At 46.0% G+C, this 15,034-nt stretch overlaps 1 long non-coding RNA gene and 1 other non-coding gene across 4 annotated transcripts; both read right to left on the minus strand.

Annotated features, from left to right (window-relative positions):
- Window positions 1–2,711: 2,711 nt before the first annotated feature.
- On the minus strand, window positions 2,712–2,784 carry TRNAR-ACG. The gene has a single exon. It is a non-coding gene; the product is annotated as a tRNA-Arg (tRNA).
- A 4,167-nt stretch (window positions 2,785–6,951) lies between these two features.
- Window positions 6,952–13,170, minus strand: LOC120688555. 3 transcript variants are annotated; one of them, XR_005681162.1, is made up of 3 exons: window positions 12,221–13,170; window positions 11,833–11,918; window positions 6,952–10,306 (listed from the first exon to the last, which is right to left on the minus strand). It is a non-coding gene; the product is annotated as an uncharacterized LOC120688555 (long non-coding RNA). The 3 variants fall into 3 exon arrangements; XR_005681163.1 differs by having other exon boundaries at window positions 6,952–11,915; XR_005681161.1 differs by having other exon boundaries at window positions 6,952–11,918.
- Between the last annotated feature and the right edge of the window lie 1,864 nt (window positions 13,171–15,034).

Here is a 15,034-nt window from a genome sequence, read left to right on the forward strand (position 1 = left end):
TGTTTAACCGATGTTAAATGACAGTCTCAATTCATTATCACCATTGTAAAAATGCTCATGAAATTTATGCTCTAATTGAGACCATATGTGGATAGAATTAGAAGATAATGCCGAAAACCATGAAAAAGCAGTACCCGATAATGACAACGGGAACATTCTAATTTTTAAATGATCAAGACTACCATAGATTCTCATTTGTGCATTAAACTGACTAACATGCTCCCATGTAGTTCTACTATCCTCCCCAGTGAATTTAATAAATTCAGGCACCTTGAAATTCTGAGGATATGGTATGGAATCAAAACTCTCAAGATATGGTTTTTGACAAACAAGAATTTTATCCTTAAGCTCTATGCCGAAAGATTCTTTAAACATAACAGCCAAATCTTTCTTATGCTTTTCAAGTATTTGATTAAAATAAAAATCATTTGACCTTTGAACATTGGTACTAGAATTATTCGGTCTTTGTGGTGCATGATTCGACTGTGTATATGGTGTTTGCTGCGAATAACCATTGTTTGGCATTGCACCATATGAATAGCCCGAACTTTGGGGAGGCATAGTATACGGATTATAAGTCATAGTGGCGTATGGAGGAACACAATAACCAGTAAACCCATTTGTTCGGCTAAAATTAGCCTGAACAGGAGGCATACTAGTAATCGGTTCAGGAGACGACTGATACGCTCCATTCGCATTGTACTGCTCTGGAGGTTTCTGACCACCAGAGCACCAGGACCGGTCTGACCGGTCGGGAAACCGGTCTGACCGGTTGGAATCGGTCCACCGAGACCGGTCTGACCGGTTTGTGCAACCGGTCTGACCGCTCCATTCGCATTGTACTGCTCTGGAGGTTTCTGACCATCATAAAAGTTCATCGGCATGCCATACTGTAGTGCAGGTATAGCCGATGACTCAGGAGGCATAAAGTGATTTTGAAAAGTACCAGCAACACTAGACATAGGAGCACTACTATCATTGGCCAAGGGTTGCTTTTCTAATGACTTATCAATCATGTTTTGAACAGTAGCAAGCATCTTTTCTTGACCATCAACCATTAATTGAGTAAATTGCTCCAAAATATCAGGCGCTGCTGAAGTACTTACATTATTATTTGCTTTGGCTTGTTCTTCTTCATCCGAAAGAATGACCACCTCCTTGTCCTTGAAGACTTCACCCTTCCGGTTCCTAGAGAAGTGAGACAAGAACCACTGACGCTTCTCTTCGATTTTTTTCTCTTTGCGCCGTGTGTTCTCCTCTTCACACTCCTTGATGAAGGCTTCATAAGCTTAACGATCTTTAGTCGACAGTTGATCAGGAGTCGGCCTAACGATGTTGCTGGCATCAACATCACCACTTGACAGTTTCACCATGGTAGTATGTGGAGTAGATTAGATCGGTTTAAATAAGTAAGATCTTTCTTCCCCAGCGGAGTCGCCAAAATATGTTGGCGCAAATCTATGGCCAACACACGAACGCGCTTGATCGCGCAGCGAGCGACGGCACAATTGCAGCGCCGATGCTCAGATCGGTCAGACCTGTCGGGATAATCGGTCAGACCGGTTCGCCAGTATAGAACGGCGATGTCCGATGAACGTTTGCCCGGGAGGGACCCCGTCAGGGCAAGCGCACATAGAGTTGTTCTAGGATCGGCAGGCCACCTAGAACGCCTTCAAACGTCACAGAGACGAAGTAAGAATAGCAAGTATGGGGGTTGGAAGAGCTAGGGTTTGAAGAAGACAAAAAGTAATGCAAAATAACGAAAAGTAATGTATTGATATGTTTCTGATCGATTGGATATCCTCAATCGGCCGTGGCACTTTATATTTATAGGGAGGGGCGGTCTTACCCCATCAGGAGTCTAATTCCATACAAATCCCGCATCAAAATACAACTCCAACTCGGACTGTGCAGTGACCGGTCTACCAGACCGGTCTGACCTGTCCGACCTGGTGTTAGGTCTTCCAGAGGCCATTACTCTCTCATCCGAACTCCAAATTAGGCGTTCCACATATGCATTTAGATCGTCTCGACGAGAGCTACGTAATGGTGAAGTCCAATTTGCATTTTGACAAAGTCACCTTGACCGGTCAGACCGGTTTGTGCATACCGGTCTGACCGGTCTGCACAATCCGCCAATTTCGGTCGTCAACAGTTTGCATATAAATCACACACAATTTTGCCTGATATGAGCTTATTTGTTTTGGCTCTTGCTTTCAGAAGTCAGTTCTACAAGACTAGTAGAAAAACCAACGAGCTCACAATTTCTTGTCCCCTCGCGCAGAAATAGGCACGTAATAATTTATTTAACATGTTGAGTGGCGAAGGAAACAACAGCACGATACAAGCTGTTTCCAGACATTTGCTTAGCGATATTCCATTATTCACAACGGTGCACGGTACAGCGGTAAGTGGACTATTAGCTGTTCCGACAGGCCTGCGCCAGCTGTTCCTCCGGCCGGCGGAAAATGGAGCCCGACTGCCGCGAGCGTTGCCACGGACGGGACGCTACTCCGGGTGGCCGTCGACGACCATGGCAAGGAGGCGCAGCCTCGCGCGTCCTTTCCACCATCGACGCCGGAGTGGCTATGGCTTGGTGGTGGTAGCCGATGGGGACGAGCCCTCAACGCCGAGCGTGCCCTGCTGCTGTGTCTGTGCTGCCATTCCGCTGGGGACCAAATATGCAAAAAGTAAAAAAAAAAAAAAACTAACGACTCCGCTGGGGATCGAACCCAGAATCTCTGGTTCCGTAGACCAGCGCCTTATCCATTGGGCCACGGAGTCATTTGCATGTCCACGGCACCCAAGGAATTTACTTCTTGAAATGCAAAGGCTCATTAGTATTATAATCAGAGGTGAGGGCCCTGTTTCAAAGCTGTCTTTGCACCGTGCCGTACAAATTATAGTCTATAGTTAGAGAAACATTCATTCTCTAGTGTGTTTTTTGTTGTGACAATTGAAAAGAATATGCATGCCTCCAATTGATGTGGCATGCCTTCTAAAATGTTGAAAAATAAGTATGCTATTGTTTTATAGGGTTTTTCTCCCTTACTAAGACAAGGTAGTTTTTCTGCCACATTGCGCAGGCTACAATCAAAGCCTAAGACAAGGAACGCAACAACGAGGTGTTGCTAACCATGCATTTTCCGCGAATTGACATAGATCACTAACAGATAAGAATATAAGATGATACAGATACTACAAACTAAATGTAAATTCAGCGACTTCAGTTATTGCACCCTAAAATTTGCAGCGCTACTGTTGGGACGTTCGCACCCGAAGGTTACGGAAATTCCCAGACAGACAAGGAATGAAAGCTCAATGACCCTTGGAATAAAACGCAATGAGAATTTTTCGATGATCAAAATAGTTGTTACAGTGAAGAAATCTGGGCCCTCGACCCTCGACTACAATTACTGTTTTACCCATCTTTACTTGTCTTACATCATCATTATTGAGAACCTCTTCTAGTCTTTCCCTAACGGACCCGAGTACAATTACATTTCTGCCCGTCAGTTCTCGCCTTATATCATCGCTTTCGGAGGTCTTGCTTAGTCTTTTCGTCCGCCTTCGAGCTTGAGTAACATGTACGGCATGTCTGTCTGCTCACAACCTTCGCGCTTCAGGTCTCTTGTGCCCTTCTGGCTGCATCGAGGGTAGCCAAAACCTCTGAATTGAACAGCCCATCAGCATGTCCGCCCTCGATCTCGGATCGAAGGTTCTTGTTGTCCTTAAGTCCCGTTCGCCAGTCGTCGACGACCTTTGCACACCATCAAAGGTTCGTTACCTGCCAAACTGCACCAGAGCGAACCCAAAATGGTCGGCGAGGGTTAGGTCTGGAGGTCGGGCGCAGTTGCTCGCGGGTTCACGACCTTCGGGTACGTTCCTTCCGGAGGTAGTGGTCCCCAACAGTTACAATTGTGACAACACGCTCATCTAGCTGGGTCAAATAATGGAGATAAGAATGTGTATGTCTATCCAGTCGTACTTTCTATCATCGCCATTGCCATCGCATCCAATGCATCAATGATTAAAATAGGAGCGGAGCCACCACCTCTTTAGGCGAGATCCAGAGCATATCTGTTAACAGCAGAGATAGCAGTAGCGGGGAAGAAAAAATATGATGGATCTTAGAAACATAGAAAGAATAGAGGAGAATAGGCAATTGACTTCCGGAGGACAGATTACTTGAGAAAGGAGTAAGAGTTCATACAAGTTATTCGATACCCTTACCCTTTCTCCTCGCACACACTCAATATTTCACCAGCGACTCTCTTGCATTTACATGGGTTGGGCCTGATACCTGCGTGCAGGCACATCTAGCGAACCCATTCACTGCCGCCAAAACGGACACTAGACTTCCTGGTGCGGCGGCATATAGTAGTAGATGTTTCCTTCGGTTCGTGGGTGCTGACAATATTGCCCGTTCTCAACTCCGGCAGGGGCTCGTGACGGTGCGGCGGTGTACCTGAACGCACGGACGACGGTCCTCTATCGCCGAGAGTCGCGAGACTCAGATTGGGCCATTGGGGCATTGGACGAGAGGACTTCGCGGCCTTGTGGGCCGTCCGGTCGAGTGGGTTGCGGCCTCTTAAACGGTTCAGTCTAGCGCCCCAGCCCAACCCATCCTTATTAGGAGACCACAATAGCGGGCATTGCAACTAAATACGGAGTAGATCATAGATGATCACAATGGCGGCAACAACAAGGAAGAAGCTTGCTCTCATAGTTTTTTTTTTAGTTTTAGGATTAAAAAACCGGAACACTTAATATCATTGCTTATTATGCCTCGCAAACGGCAAAAATTCTGTAAGGCGCCTCCCCACAGGCTTAACGAAACCAAAGCGAATGTTGAGTTCCGAGTCCGATTCCAAAGGCCCAAGTTGTTATGCCCCCGAATCGCCGATTCCGAAGGCCCAACTTGCGTTCCGAGTCCGATTGAGAGCGGGCCCCTATTTAGTTGGAATGTTTGGATCCCCCTTCCCTCCAAGGCTCAACCGCGCTGCCTCCCGCCTAGCTCCTCGCCAACCGCCGCCGCTCAGGGCTCCGGCTCAGCCGCTCGCGTCTCCCTCTCTCTGCGATCGCGGCATCTCCGGTCCCGATCCCCGTCCCCATCCGCCGCGCCGAAGAAGGATGGCCGGCCACGGGGCGCCGCTCCTGCGCGCGAGCGCCTTCGCCGCAGCGATCGACGGCTCCATCACCATCGTGGCGAACCGGGGCCGCGACGTGGGCCTGGCCCAGCGGGGGATCGAAGACGACGACGCGGCGCGCGGGTGGTCGTCCGCGGTCCAGGAGCGCGGCCTCGCCCTGCGCCGCCGAGGACGAGGAGGCCCTGCCGCCGCGTCCTGCTCCCGCCGCCGCGGTGGCATGATCCGCGCCGCCGGGGAAGAACGTGGCTGCCACAACGACGAAGCCGCCGTGCCTGTTGCCCCAGGAATCGGAGCAGAGGCCGCCGTGGTGGCGAAGGCGCCGGTGACTTTTGATCCGGTGGCGTTCTTGTGCGTCGCCGTCCTCTAGTCAGTCAAGAGTGTGGCCTATTGTTCATGTCTGTACTCTGTCGTCTGTACTACTGTAGATCGCTCCTATCTGTACTCTGTTCGACTGATTCCTCATGTCTGTACTCTGTAGTCTGTACTAGTGTTTATAGCGTTGCATTTGCAGAGTACATGTAATTGAGTTGTTGCAATGGCTTTGTGCTGCACATAATAATGAAAGCAATGGAACAAAGTTTTATTTTTTGGTGTCATCCTGTCTTGTTATTCAGTTGCGTGATCTTGTCTTATGTTACTGCAATCCTATTTTCGAAAAGTGAGCAGCCAATCTCGTATCAAGTTCTACGCTTTATTGGGAAAACGATCATACTGCGATATCGATTGGCACTCCTTTCTCAACATTCTGAACGTGGAGAATATACCTTTTGCAGGCAATAGTGTTGGATTGATCTCCAAGACTTGGTCAAGGGACCAAGTCCAACTTCCCCTAATCACGCCCTGATCGGGGGTACTAATCATCATTAAGATAGTGGGCCCCTTCTGTCAGCGCCACAACTATAAGAACCCTGTTGAGGAGGGCACACAGACCAACGTTTGCTGGGACCTCATCTACGCGGGAATCGGTCCGATCACGAAGGGCGCTGTACAGAGGGATGACCCCTACCACCACCGTCACTGTGCCTCACCGCCGGTCGCACTGCACTACATTGCAGCGACGATCTTCATCTGCACCAACGAGTTTCATCCTCTACTTCAACAACCAATGGTGTCTCTGCTCTCTCCCTCTCCTCTCTCTCTAGTTCATGTACTCGAGAACCCCTGTTTTATCCAAAAGAAAAGAAAGTACCAACTCAATCTACTCCTAGAGATCCTAAAGTCTCTAACAAATAGGAATCTATTGGTTTCAAGCTTTTTTTACGAAATCTACAACCTTATGATATACTAATAATAAGTAATCTGCTATGAACCCATAACACAGCTCGAATTTTTTTTTTCTAACAATCCGCTTCAGGATAAAGATGAATCAGACCAATACGAAGAGAAAGTCGAAGACCATCTGACAGGAGGCCAATGCACTGGCAACGAAAGGTTCAGACAAGCCAGTATGAGTCCCCATGATACCATTTGCAAGCCGAAACCTTGACTGCACCTCTGTTATTTCTAGCCGAAATTTGTTATTATATTACAGCTGTTGGATATAGTAATGAACAGAAAAGGAAAAAAAAAAGGAAAAAAGCTTGTGGGCTGCACGCCTGCACATTCTGGGCCCTTTACCATGTGTGCTGCGAGAAATTGGGAGCACTCAATCAAACTTGACCCTTTAAAAGGGATGCCCATTGCACGAGCGAGTACAAGACTACAAGTTGTGTATAAATTTTAGTTCCGGATATTACTTTCAAATCAAGTTTCACAATCCAAAATTTAGATATTTAGAGGTGAAATAAAACTCAAATGACAAAACTTCCAGTGCACCTTCAATCCCTGTCCTGGACTCCAGGTAGGAGGTAGCACCTGCATTTTGTTACTTTTTTCTTACAGCTTTTATTTATATATGGAAGGGTGGGGAGAGAATTTATATGCTGTTCCATTGTTTTTGCCTCCCTAAAGTTCTCGGTGGACAAGGAATAACTAAATCCTTGCACCGTAGGAATTAAACTTAACTTAGATCTTAACTTACACAGGATCTACTTCTACTCAAGTAAGCACAACCCTTAAAATACATAAGAGGTTTAGGTCTAGACCGGGGAGAAGCGGCATGGCGGATGTAGCAGATCCACCGGCCATCTTGGTTGACGAAGTAGGCATTGTAGTCGTAGTTACCGGAGTCGGAGTAGTCGTACTCGCCGGAGTTGAAGAAGACCTCGGCAGGTACCGGCTTCCTTCCGGCCTCCATCGGCACTCTACAAGGATGGCGGCGATCGCGGCGCGGCGGGGACCTTCAGGTGACTCCATCGCCGCCGTCGGGTGGCTGTTGGGGTTTCTCTTTGGCTAGGTTTTCACGTCAGTCCAAAAGGAGCCAGATCCCACCCCGAGTTAATATGGTGCTGGGTAATCTGGAGTCACAACCATGAGCTAGTTGGGCCTACGATCAGAACGCTAAATGGGCTTTCTCTCGGAGTTCTTGTCCTTCTTTTCCCGTTTTCTTATTTGCTGTATTTTCAGCGTTTTTTACCACCAAAAATTCCAACATGCACGGGTACGTGATCTAGCTTGTTCTCTCTTACACAGGGGAAATAAATTCCAGTGTAACAGTACCAATATTTTGATTGTGTTGCTCATACCTCAAACCAGGCACAGAAGATGCTTTTCCAAAAGTGAGGGTGGCCGAGCTGACGTTCAAAAATAAGCTCGAGTTGGTAAAGAAAACATTGCCGTGAAGTGGTGTGTGATCTTTCCTCCACTAGGAGCAGCTCAACAAACTTTTCTTTGGCCTCTTCTGCAACGATAGTGGCGGCTAAACTAAACATCACTAGTCATTTTACCTTTGAAGCTACAAATCCTGGGATGATGGTACTCCCTTCGATTTGGTGCTAGCTGCACTACGTACAGGACAGGAACTGGAGCACACAATGACACAACTAATAAACAACATAATTATTGTCATACCCAGGGCTGTAGACATTCATCTCGAATATTCAAGGCTGGAACTATTCCTTAATCTAAAAAAATTATTTTCATACCTTGTGCCAAAATGTTTAGCTAATGTAGGCAAAAGTTTGTGAGTATGATTGTCTGAATAAGGTTGTCGCCCTTGCCAACCATATGGTATTATGAGACACCTCATGTTTTTGGAGTGATACAATTTTGTTCTTTTTAAAGTTGGACTTGTTTTTATTTAATTTTTATACATCAGTACCCACTACTGCAAGCCGATTTTTTTCTTGTGTGTGTCCAATTTTTCTGAGGATTTTTCATCAAGCAGGCATAGGGAAATTCACATTTCTTATCGGTTTTGAAACAACACACAGGGAACCGACAGGGATATATATCATAGAAATGATAACCCATATAGCCATCTTCATTGCCATTTGTTCATTATTTTATTTCACCTTCTACTGAAGAGAGCACTATTAGTATGTTATATTGTGGATCATTAAACTAATTAAACAAAGAACCTTCTTGAAATAGTGTGCTTGAATAATGCACAAGCATACATAAGCTAACATATCAGAATTAGAAAAACAATTCAAAGGCAAGGACTTATTTTCTACTGATGGGTTTGCATTCCAACAATAAATTTACATTTGATGAAAAAGATAGATAGTTGAAACAAATTCATCTATTCATTTTGAAGGTACTTCAAAAGATTGAGTTGAAAAGTTTGTTAATTTTATTTGACACTCCAAACACATTTTCTGCAAGGCGTTAATCAGACCAGCAGGAAGCACTAGGATAAGAAGCCATTGTACAAAGTACAAACCCTGCATTCTCTTCCTTAGACATTTAATTTGCGATTAGAAGTAAATTATACAATAGTACAAGAGTGTAGGGAAAATTTTCAGCAGGTTCCCCCCAATGGTTGCTAGTTTTCTGTGTAATTTTTTTTTTTGAAATGGCACATTTTGAACTAAATGAGACCATTTGACTAGTTGCATTTCCCCTAATATATATACACACACGACCAAACTAAGGGAAGGGGTGATCGGGAAGTAACATTCAGTATTGTTTTTCTTTGTTAACAAGTTGTTAACAAACTACATCCTTTCATCTATGTATTTTTCTATAGCCGGTTCATCTCTGTAGTTCTTAAAGACACCATATATAATAAGATTTACACAAAAATCAGTTTATCCTAACTCTTTGGTGTTACTTTTTCCCGCACTATCCAAAAAATATGCCGGGCTCCTAATTTCTACCTGATGAAAAAAATGATAGTACCTGATGGAACATCAAATGTGGAAAAGCTTATATCTAAAAAGATGAGAAGTACAATTGCAAGTTTGCAGCCAATTAGAGAACTATATGACGACTTAAATATAACTGACGACACCCGATTTTGAACATTGAGTTCATGACAGTGGCATGGAAGGGCGTTGAAGGGAGAAAATTTAAAATGGTACAGCATAGAGTTATTGGTATAGTAACTATTATTCTGATTTTGAGAACTCTCTCTCTCTCTCTCCCTCCCTCCCTCCCATCCCCCCCCCCCTGTGGCCGATAATCTTGCTGGAAGAAAACTCTTAATGAAGATATATATGAAGCATGAAGTATTATACATACCTTGTTTGCTTGGAAATCAACAATTGTGTTCATGTTCTCGATCGTGATGAGGGATATCTCGAGACTCCTTAGATTCTGCTAGCAACAAGCGAGGTAGGTATAGGAAGATAGCAAGGGGAGATATTGACGCGGCTCAATCCAAGAACATGGCTGCCGCGCCAATAATCAGCCACGCCTTCGGATTGAGGCGCGCCAATACCTCCTTATCCCAGCAACATGCATGCTATAGCCCAAGCATGGCTTCCCCTTCCTTTCCCCTTCATGCCAAGCAAAACACAAGATCACTCCAGAGGTGTGTAGACTCTAGAAAATTACTTACTCTCGGTTGAAAAAACAAATGACAAAAAGGAAACAGCATGCAGGCAGAGAGAGAGAGAGAGAGAGAGAGAGAGAGAGAGAGAGAGAGAGAGAGAGAGAGAGAGAGAGAGAGAGGTTGAAGAAGACAAATGCTTTGGTGGTGTGGACGGGTACCTACATAATGGTGCTACCTTCTGCAAGAGAGAGCGATATCTGGGGATTATATAGCCAGTAGGTGGGTGCCTTCTCCTGTAGGGCTTCTCTTTCTCATGATGCAACTTTTTATCTCTTGGCTCCTAAAAGGTGGCAGAAAGTGAGTGACAGGATACAATCGAGGGAAATGTTTCAGGGCGCACACCAACAATTGCAGTTGGGTTTCTTGATGCGTTCGTTTATTCCTGCCGGTGATTCATGATTTTGTTCCACAACGAGTATAACACTTCGCCAAGTTCCAGAAATGAGCATAATTAGATACTGCTAGTTTGGTGGTCAAAGAAGCTGATGTGGAATGCAAAAACTAATTTAAACAAATTCAATGTTTCTTTTGAGAGATGATTAGAAGACAAAAGCTACCTTATATTAAATATATTATCAGGGGAAGTATTATACTATACAGCTTGTAATAGCACTGCCATATATTATTTACAATTGTTTCCATCTTCTTATTGAACAATAATTTATGTGCTCAACTACCTCCAGCTCACTATTCAGCAGACAAGGTCAAGTGACAAGCTAGGCACTCAGAAATATCAACACCATTTTTTGAATTAAAGAAAAAGAAAAAGATTTTGCCCCAAGCTTACTTGTTGGATCAAGAATTTGCACCTAATAGTGATATGTTTGTCCTAAATGTCACATATTTAAGAACGGAGGTAGTGATAAATATAAAAAGTACCCACAAGTAATTGCGTATGCATTAAACATATATGGACACCTAAAGTTTATAACATCGTTGCCTTTGAACTAGATGTTAGGACAACAAACAACCGTACTATTTAACACCTCTATCGAGTATATATATTATTCATATGCATTTGTACACCAGAAGCCGTACTATAAAATTTCTTATCAAGACAATAATATTAATGTTATTTATATACAGCTCCAAACAAATTAGTGTAATCTACGGGATACAGTATTATCTCCATATATGCTTCTGTGATCAACTACCTCCACCAGCTAGCTTTTCATTCGACCAGGTCAAGCAATGAAGAGGCCTTACAAGCTTTATATGCACAGTGACAGATTAACCTTTTGTTTTGTGTTTACTTGAAAAATATTGCTTCAGGCGATGATTAAAAGTGGTAGAATTGTAATTTCTTGTTTTTATTCTTTTACCTGAGTTTTTATGGTGTCCTCATCCGGCCACAACTATTTTCTGTTGTGTCAACCAGACAAAGCTCTCTCAAATAAATAAATAAAATATGAACATGAAATTCACTTAAAATATCTCATAATAGTGACAAACAAGCATAAATGCATAGGTGTGAACACCCATATTTCCCCTGTCTTTAGATTCAGACGAAGAGACCAGTTGACCAGTTCTAGTAGCGCTTCACCTTGATATTATTATACGTAGCATTTGTACACACATAGTTGTTTGCATCTTTTATTGAACACAACTACTCCAACTTGTTCATGTGTGAATAGCACTAGTAGGTCTTAAATTTTGAGGAGAGGGAGTCCTTAGCAGCATCACGCATTACTACTCAGCTTCTTTTCTATTTTCGCGGTACCAGAAGCTTTTTCGTTATGATGAACAGTGATAGTGGTACCACATTATTGAGTTCTAAAGTATCTTTATGCATGGGCAGAGTATTACATGCGGTTTACTGTCGCTTAATTGCGATCTGCGATAAGTGTTCCCTGGTACCTGGAGGTAGCTGGAGCTCGTACACCCATTGACTGCTGCAACTTGCGAGCAAAAAGAATCCAAGGTTACACTGGTGACTAGTGGAAAATCAATGGAAATATACGTCATGCTTAAAGTTCAAATATGAGGCTAAACTGTTACTAGAAATAAACTCCGATCCTTTGGGCGGCGTATAGGAGCTTTTACTCCTATAGCTAGTTTGATAATAGTAATCTATAGGTGGCAAAATGTGACAACACGTGGCCGCGAACTGACCAGTAATCATGCATGCCTCCAGTTTAATTTTCTACAGAATCCAGCGAGCGTTTTGCAAACAGAACGTGAACCTGTTTATTACCTGAACTGTACCGTCGGTCGGTCGTTGAGATCCACGCGGCCCGATCGAAAGGCAGGTGAATTGAAGAGGCCGGGAGGTCGATCGATCAGGGCCGTCAGGGGTAAGGCTGGCGCGGAATTGAATTGCATTGCATTGGCTGCCCTGACGATGATCCGGCCGGCATGAATGATGCAGGCAGGTGGGTGGTTGGCTTAATGGCTGCTTGCTGCTGCTGCTTCGTCCCCGTCCTGCCGTTGGTGGGTGGGGGAGCCCTTCATCAGAATTCAGAGACGGGCCTGCGGCCGGCGGCGAGGGCAGCTCGGTAGCTGGTGTGTTTGGTTGGCAAGCCGACTGGAACAGAGCGGCTCCATCCATTATTTGGTTCATGGTTGTGCGAACCGAGCCATCCCATGAGCGGAATATTCGCTCAATATGCGGGATGGGCTCAGCTCCTCCAAAACCACGGAACCAATTGGCTCCAATCCGACGCCGTCTCTTCCCGTCCCACACCGGCCTCTCCTCCCTGGCGACCCTCGGATCCGGACCCGATGGCCAAGGCTTAGCGCCATCGATGGAAGCCCGGGCGCCGGACGGCGAAGAGCCCCGCGGCCGTGTTGCTGCTGCTCAGGTCGCGCATGGGTGTGTCTCGCGCGCGCAGCGGCGTGAGACGGGCTCAACAGCACGCGCGGATCCGGGCTCGACAGCACGCGCGGATCCGGGCGACGGCGGCACGGCACACGGGGGACAGAGGGCCCGGCCACCGAGGTAAGAGGCGGCAGATTGGTGCGACGGCGGCGTGGTGGACCAGGGCGGAGGGCCTCGGCGGCGGCGGTGCGACGGACCTGGGGACGAGGACCGGAGCAGCGGCGGTGGGACGGAGGGCCCAACCGCCAAGGTTGGAGGCGGCGGATTGGGGCGACGATGGCTCGGCGGACCGGGGCGGAGGGCCTCGGCTGCGGCGGCGCGATAGACCTGGGGACGAGGTTCGGAGCGGTTGCGGTGGGACAGAGGGCCCGGCCGCCGAGGTTGGAGGCGGCGGATTGGGGTGACGGCGGTGCGGTGGACCGGGGCAGAGGGCCTCGGCGGCGGCGGCGCGACGGACCTAGGGACGAGGTCCGGAGTGGCGGCGGTGGGACGGACCCTGAGCGGAGGGCGACGGCTGCGCGGCGACCGCGGTGGAGGGCATGAGCGACGGCAGCGTGGTGGCGCGACGGACGAAGCCGCTTCCGGGGGCAAGGATGGGCGGCGAGATGTGTGGCGCGCGAACAGAAGCTCGAGGAGGAAGATGACCTGCAAGCATGCCCCACAAACAGAGGCTAACAGATGTAAAAATTCTGTCATTCTATCCCTCTAATCAAACAATAAATAGAGCCGCTCCGTCCCTCCAACCAAACAGCTCTATAAGAACCGCTCCATCTCCAAAATTAAAAATAAAACCGCTCCATCCTACACTACTCTCCAACCAAACGCACCTTAATGCCCACCCGTCTCGTCACGCTTGCACTGCTTGCTTCCCCATGGGCGTGGGCGCGAGCTGCCGCTGCCGCTGCCGCTGCCGCCATTATCATGCATCGGTGGGGGTTGCAATAACTGCCTGCTGCTGGGCCGGCCGCTGCCGCTGATGCACGGCCAGTCCGGTCGCCCGGGCCGGGGCTGCAGCGGCCGGCAGCGCATGCATGGCACGCCTGCTGTCTCGGCCGGCACAACGTCGATAGATGCCATCATCCACCCATCTGCCATCTCGGCATCTGGCGCCATCTCTGACGAGCAGCGTGCTCTCTCTAGGTGCGTCTCTCGATCATGGCTGTCGACTGGACCGCGGAGCCCGGAGGGTAGCAGTAGCTACGAGCTACGTTCCGGCGTTCCGCCAATGGTCCCCCCTCCACCTTCTTCTCGCTCTCCTCATCCAACTGTTACTGTGATACATTTAATGAGCCTATTTAATCAAGATTTTCAATAGTAATACTTCAGTAATCATCTACTAATTATGAATTAATTACCCTCTAGTTACTCTCATTAAATTGATCTTGTAATTTTTAGACGAGATCTATAATTAGTTTTACGATTAGCTTATATTTACCACTCCTAAATGGTAAAATTCTCTTCGCAAAAAAATTTTTATTAAATTTTTTCACCAACTAAACAAGGAAAAAGAAGAAAAGGAAAAAGTAGAAAAAGGGAGAAACCAGGAATAAGAAGAGAAAAATAACCCCCACCCCAAATGAGACTATGAGAGTATCATAAGGTTCGTATTGTGAACAAAAGGTCATAGTCTCAGCGTTTCTATTTTTGCTCTTTTTCTAAATGTTGCTACGCAAGGTGGAGCGGTGGCGATGAGGGCGATGAACAGGAGGCCTAGGGACCGATCTGTAATTTCTCTTTTCTTCGGGGTCCTCTTTGTAAAAGGGGATGTACTGTGCTCCAATTTAATATATCTTCCTTTTCGCAAAAAAAAAGGATGGGCAACTAATTAACTAGCTTAGAATCTCAGACTTGAAATGCGTTTGTCAATATGTTTGAACCACCGTATTCTCTAAAGTAAAGGCACCAAAATGAGACATAAATGTTTCTTATCTTTATTTTTAATCATCATTTGATATACTGAATTTATTTTGGATATACCATTTCAAAAATTTTCACATAAAGCACTCAATCAACTCATCCGAAATTTTGAATAAAGTATTTTCATATACCAGATCAACATTTTAGTGTGCAAATTTACTTTTTTTTATGTGGAAATACTGAATGCATGTAAAGTAAATGTTTAAATTTTCTTTTCAAAACTGAGAACTCAATACACCGGCCTAATTATTAACATAATATTTTTTAAATACA

The sequence above is a fragment of the Panicum virgatum genome, chromosome 9N (genome assembly GCF_016808335.1).
Source record: "Panicum virgatum strain AP13 chromosome 9N, P.virgatum_v5, whole genome shotgun sequence".
Lineage (NCBI taxonomy): Eukaryota > Viridiplantae > Streptophyta > Magnoliopsida > Poales > Poaceae > Panicum > Panicum virgatum.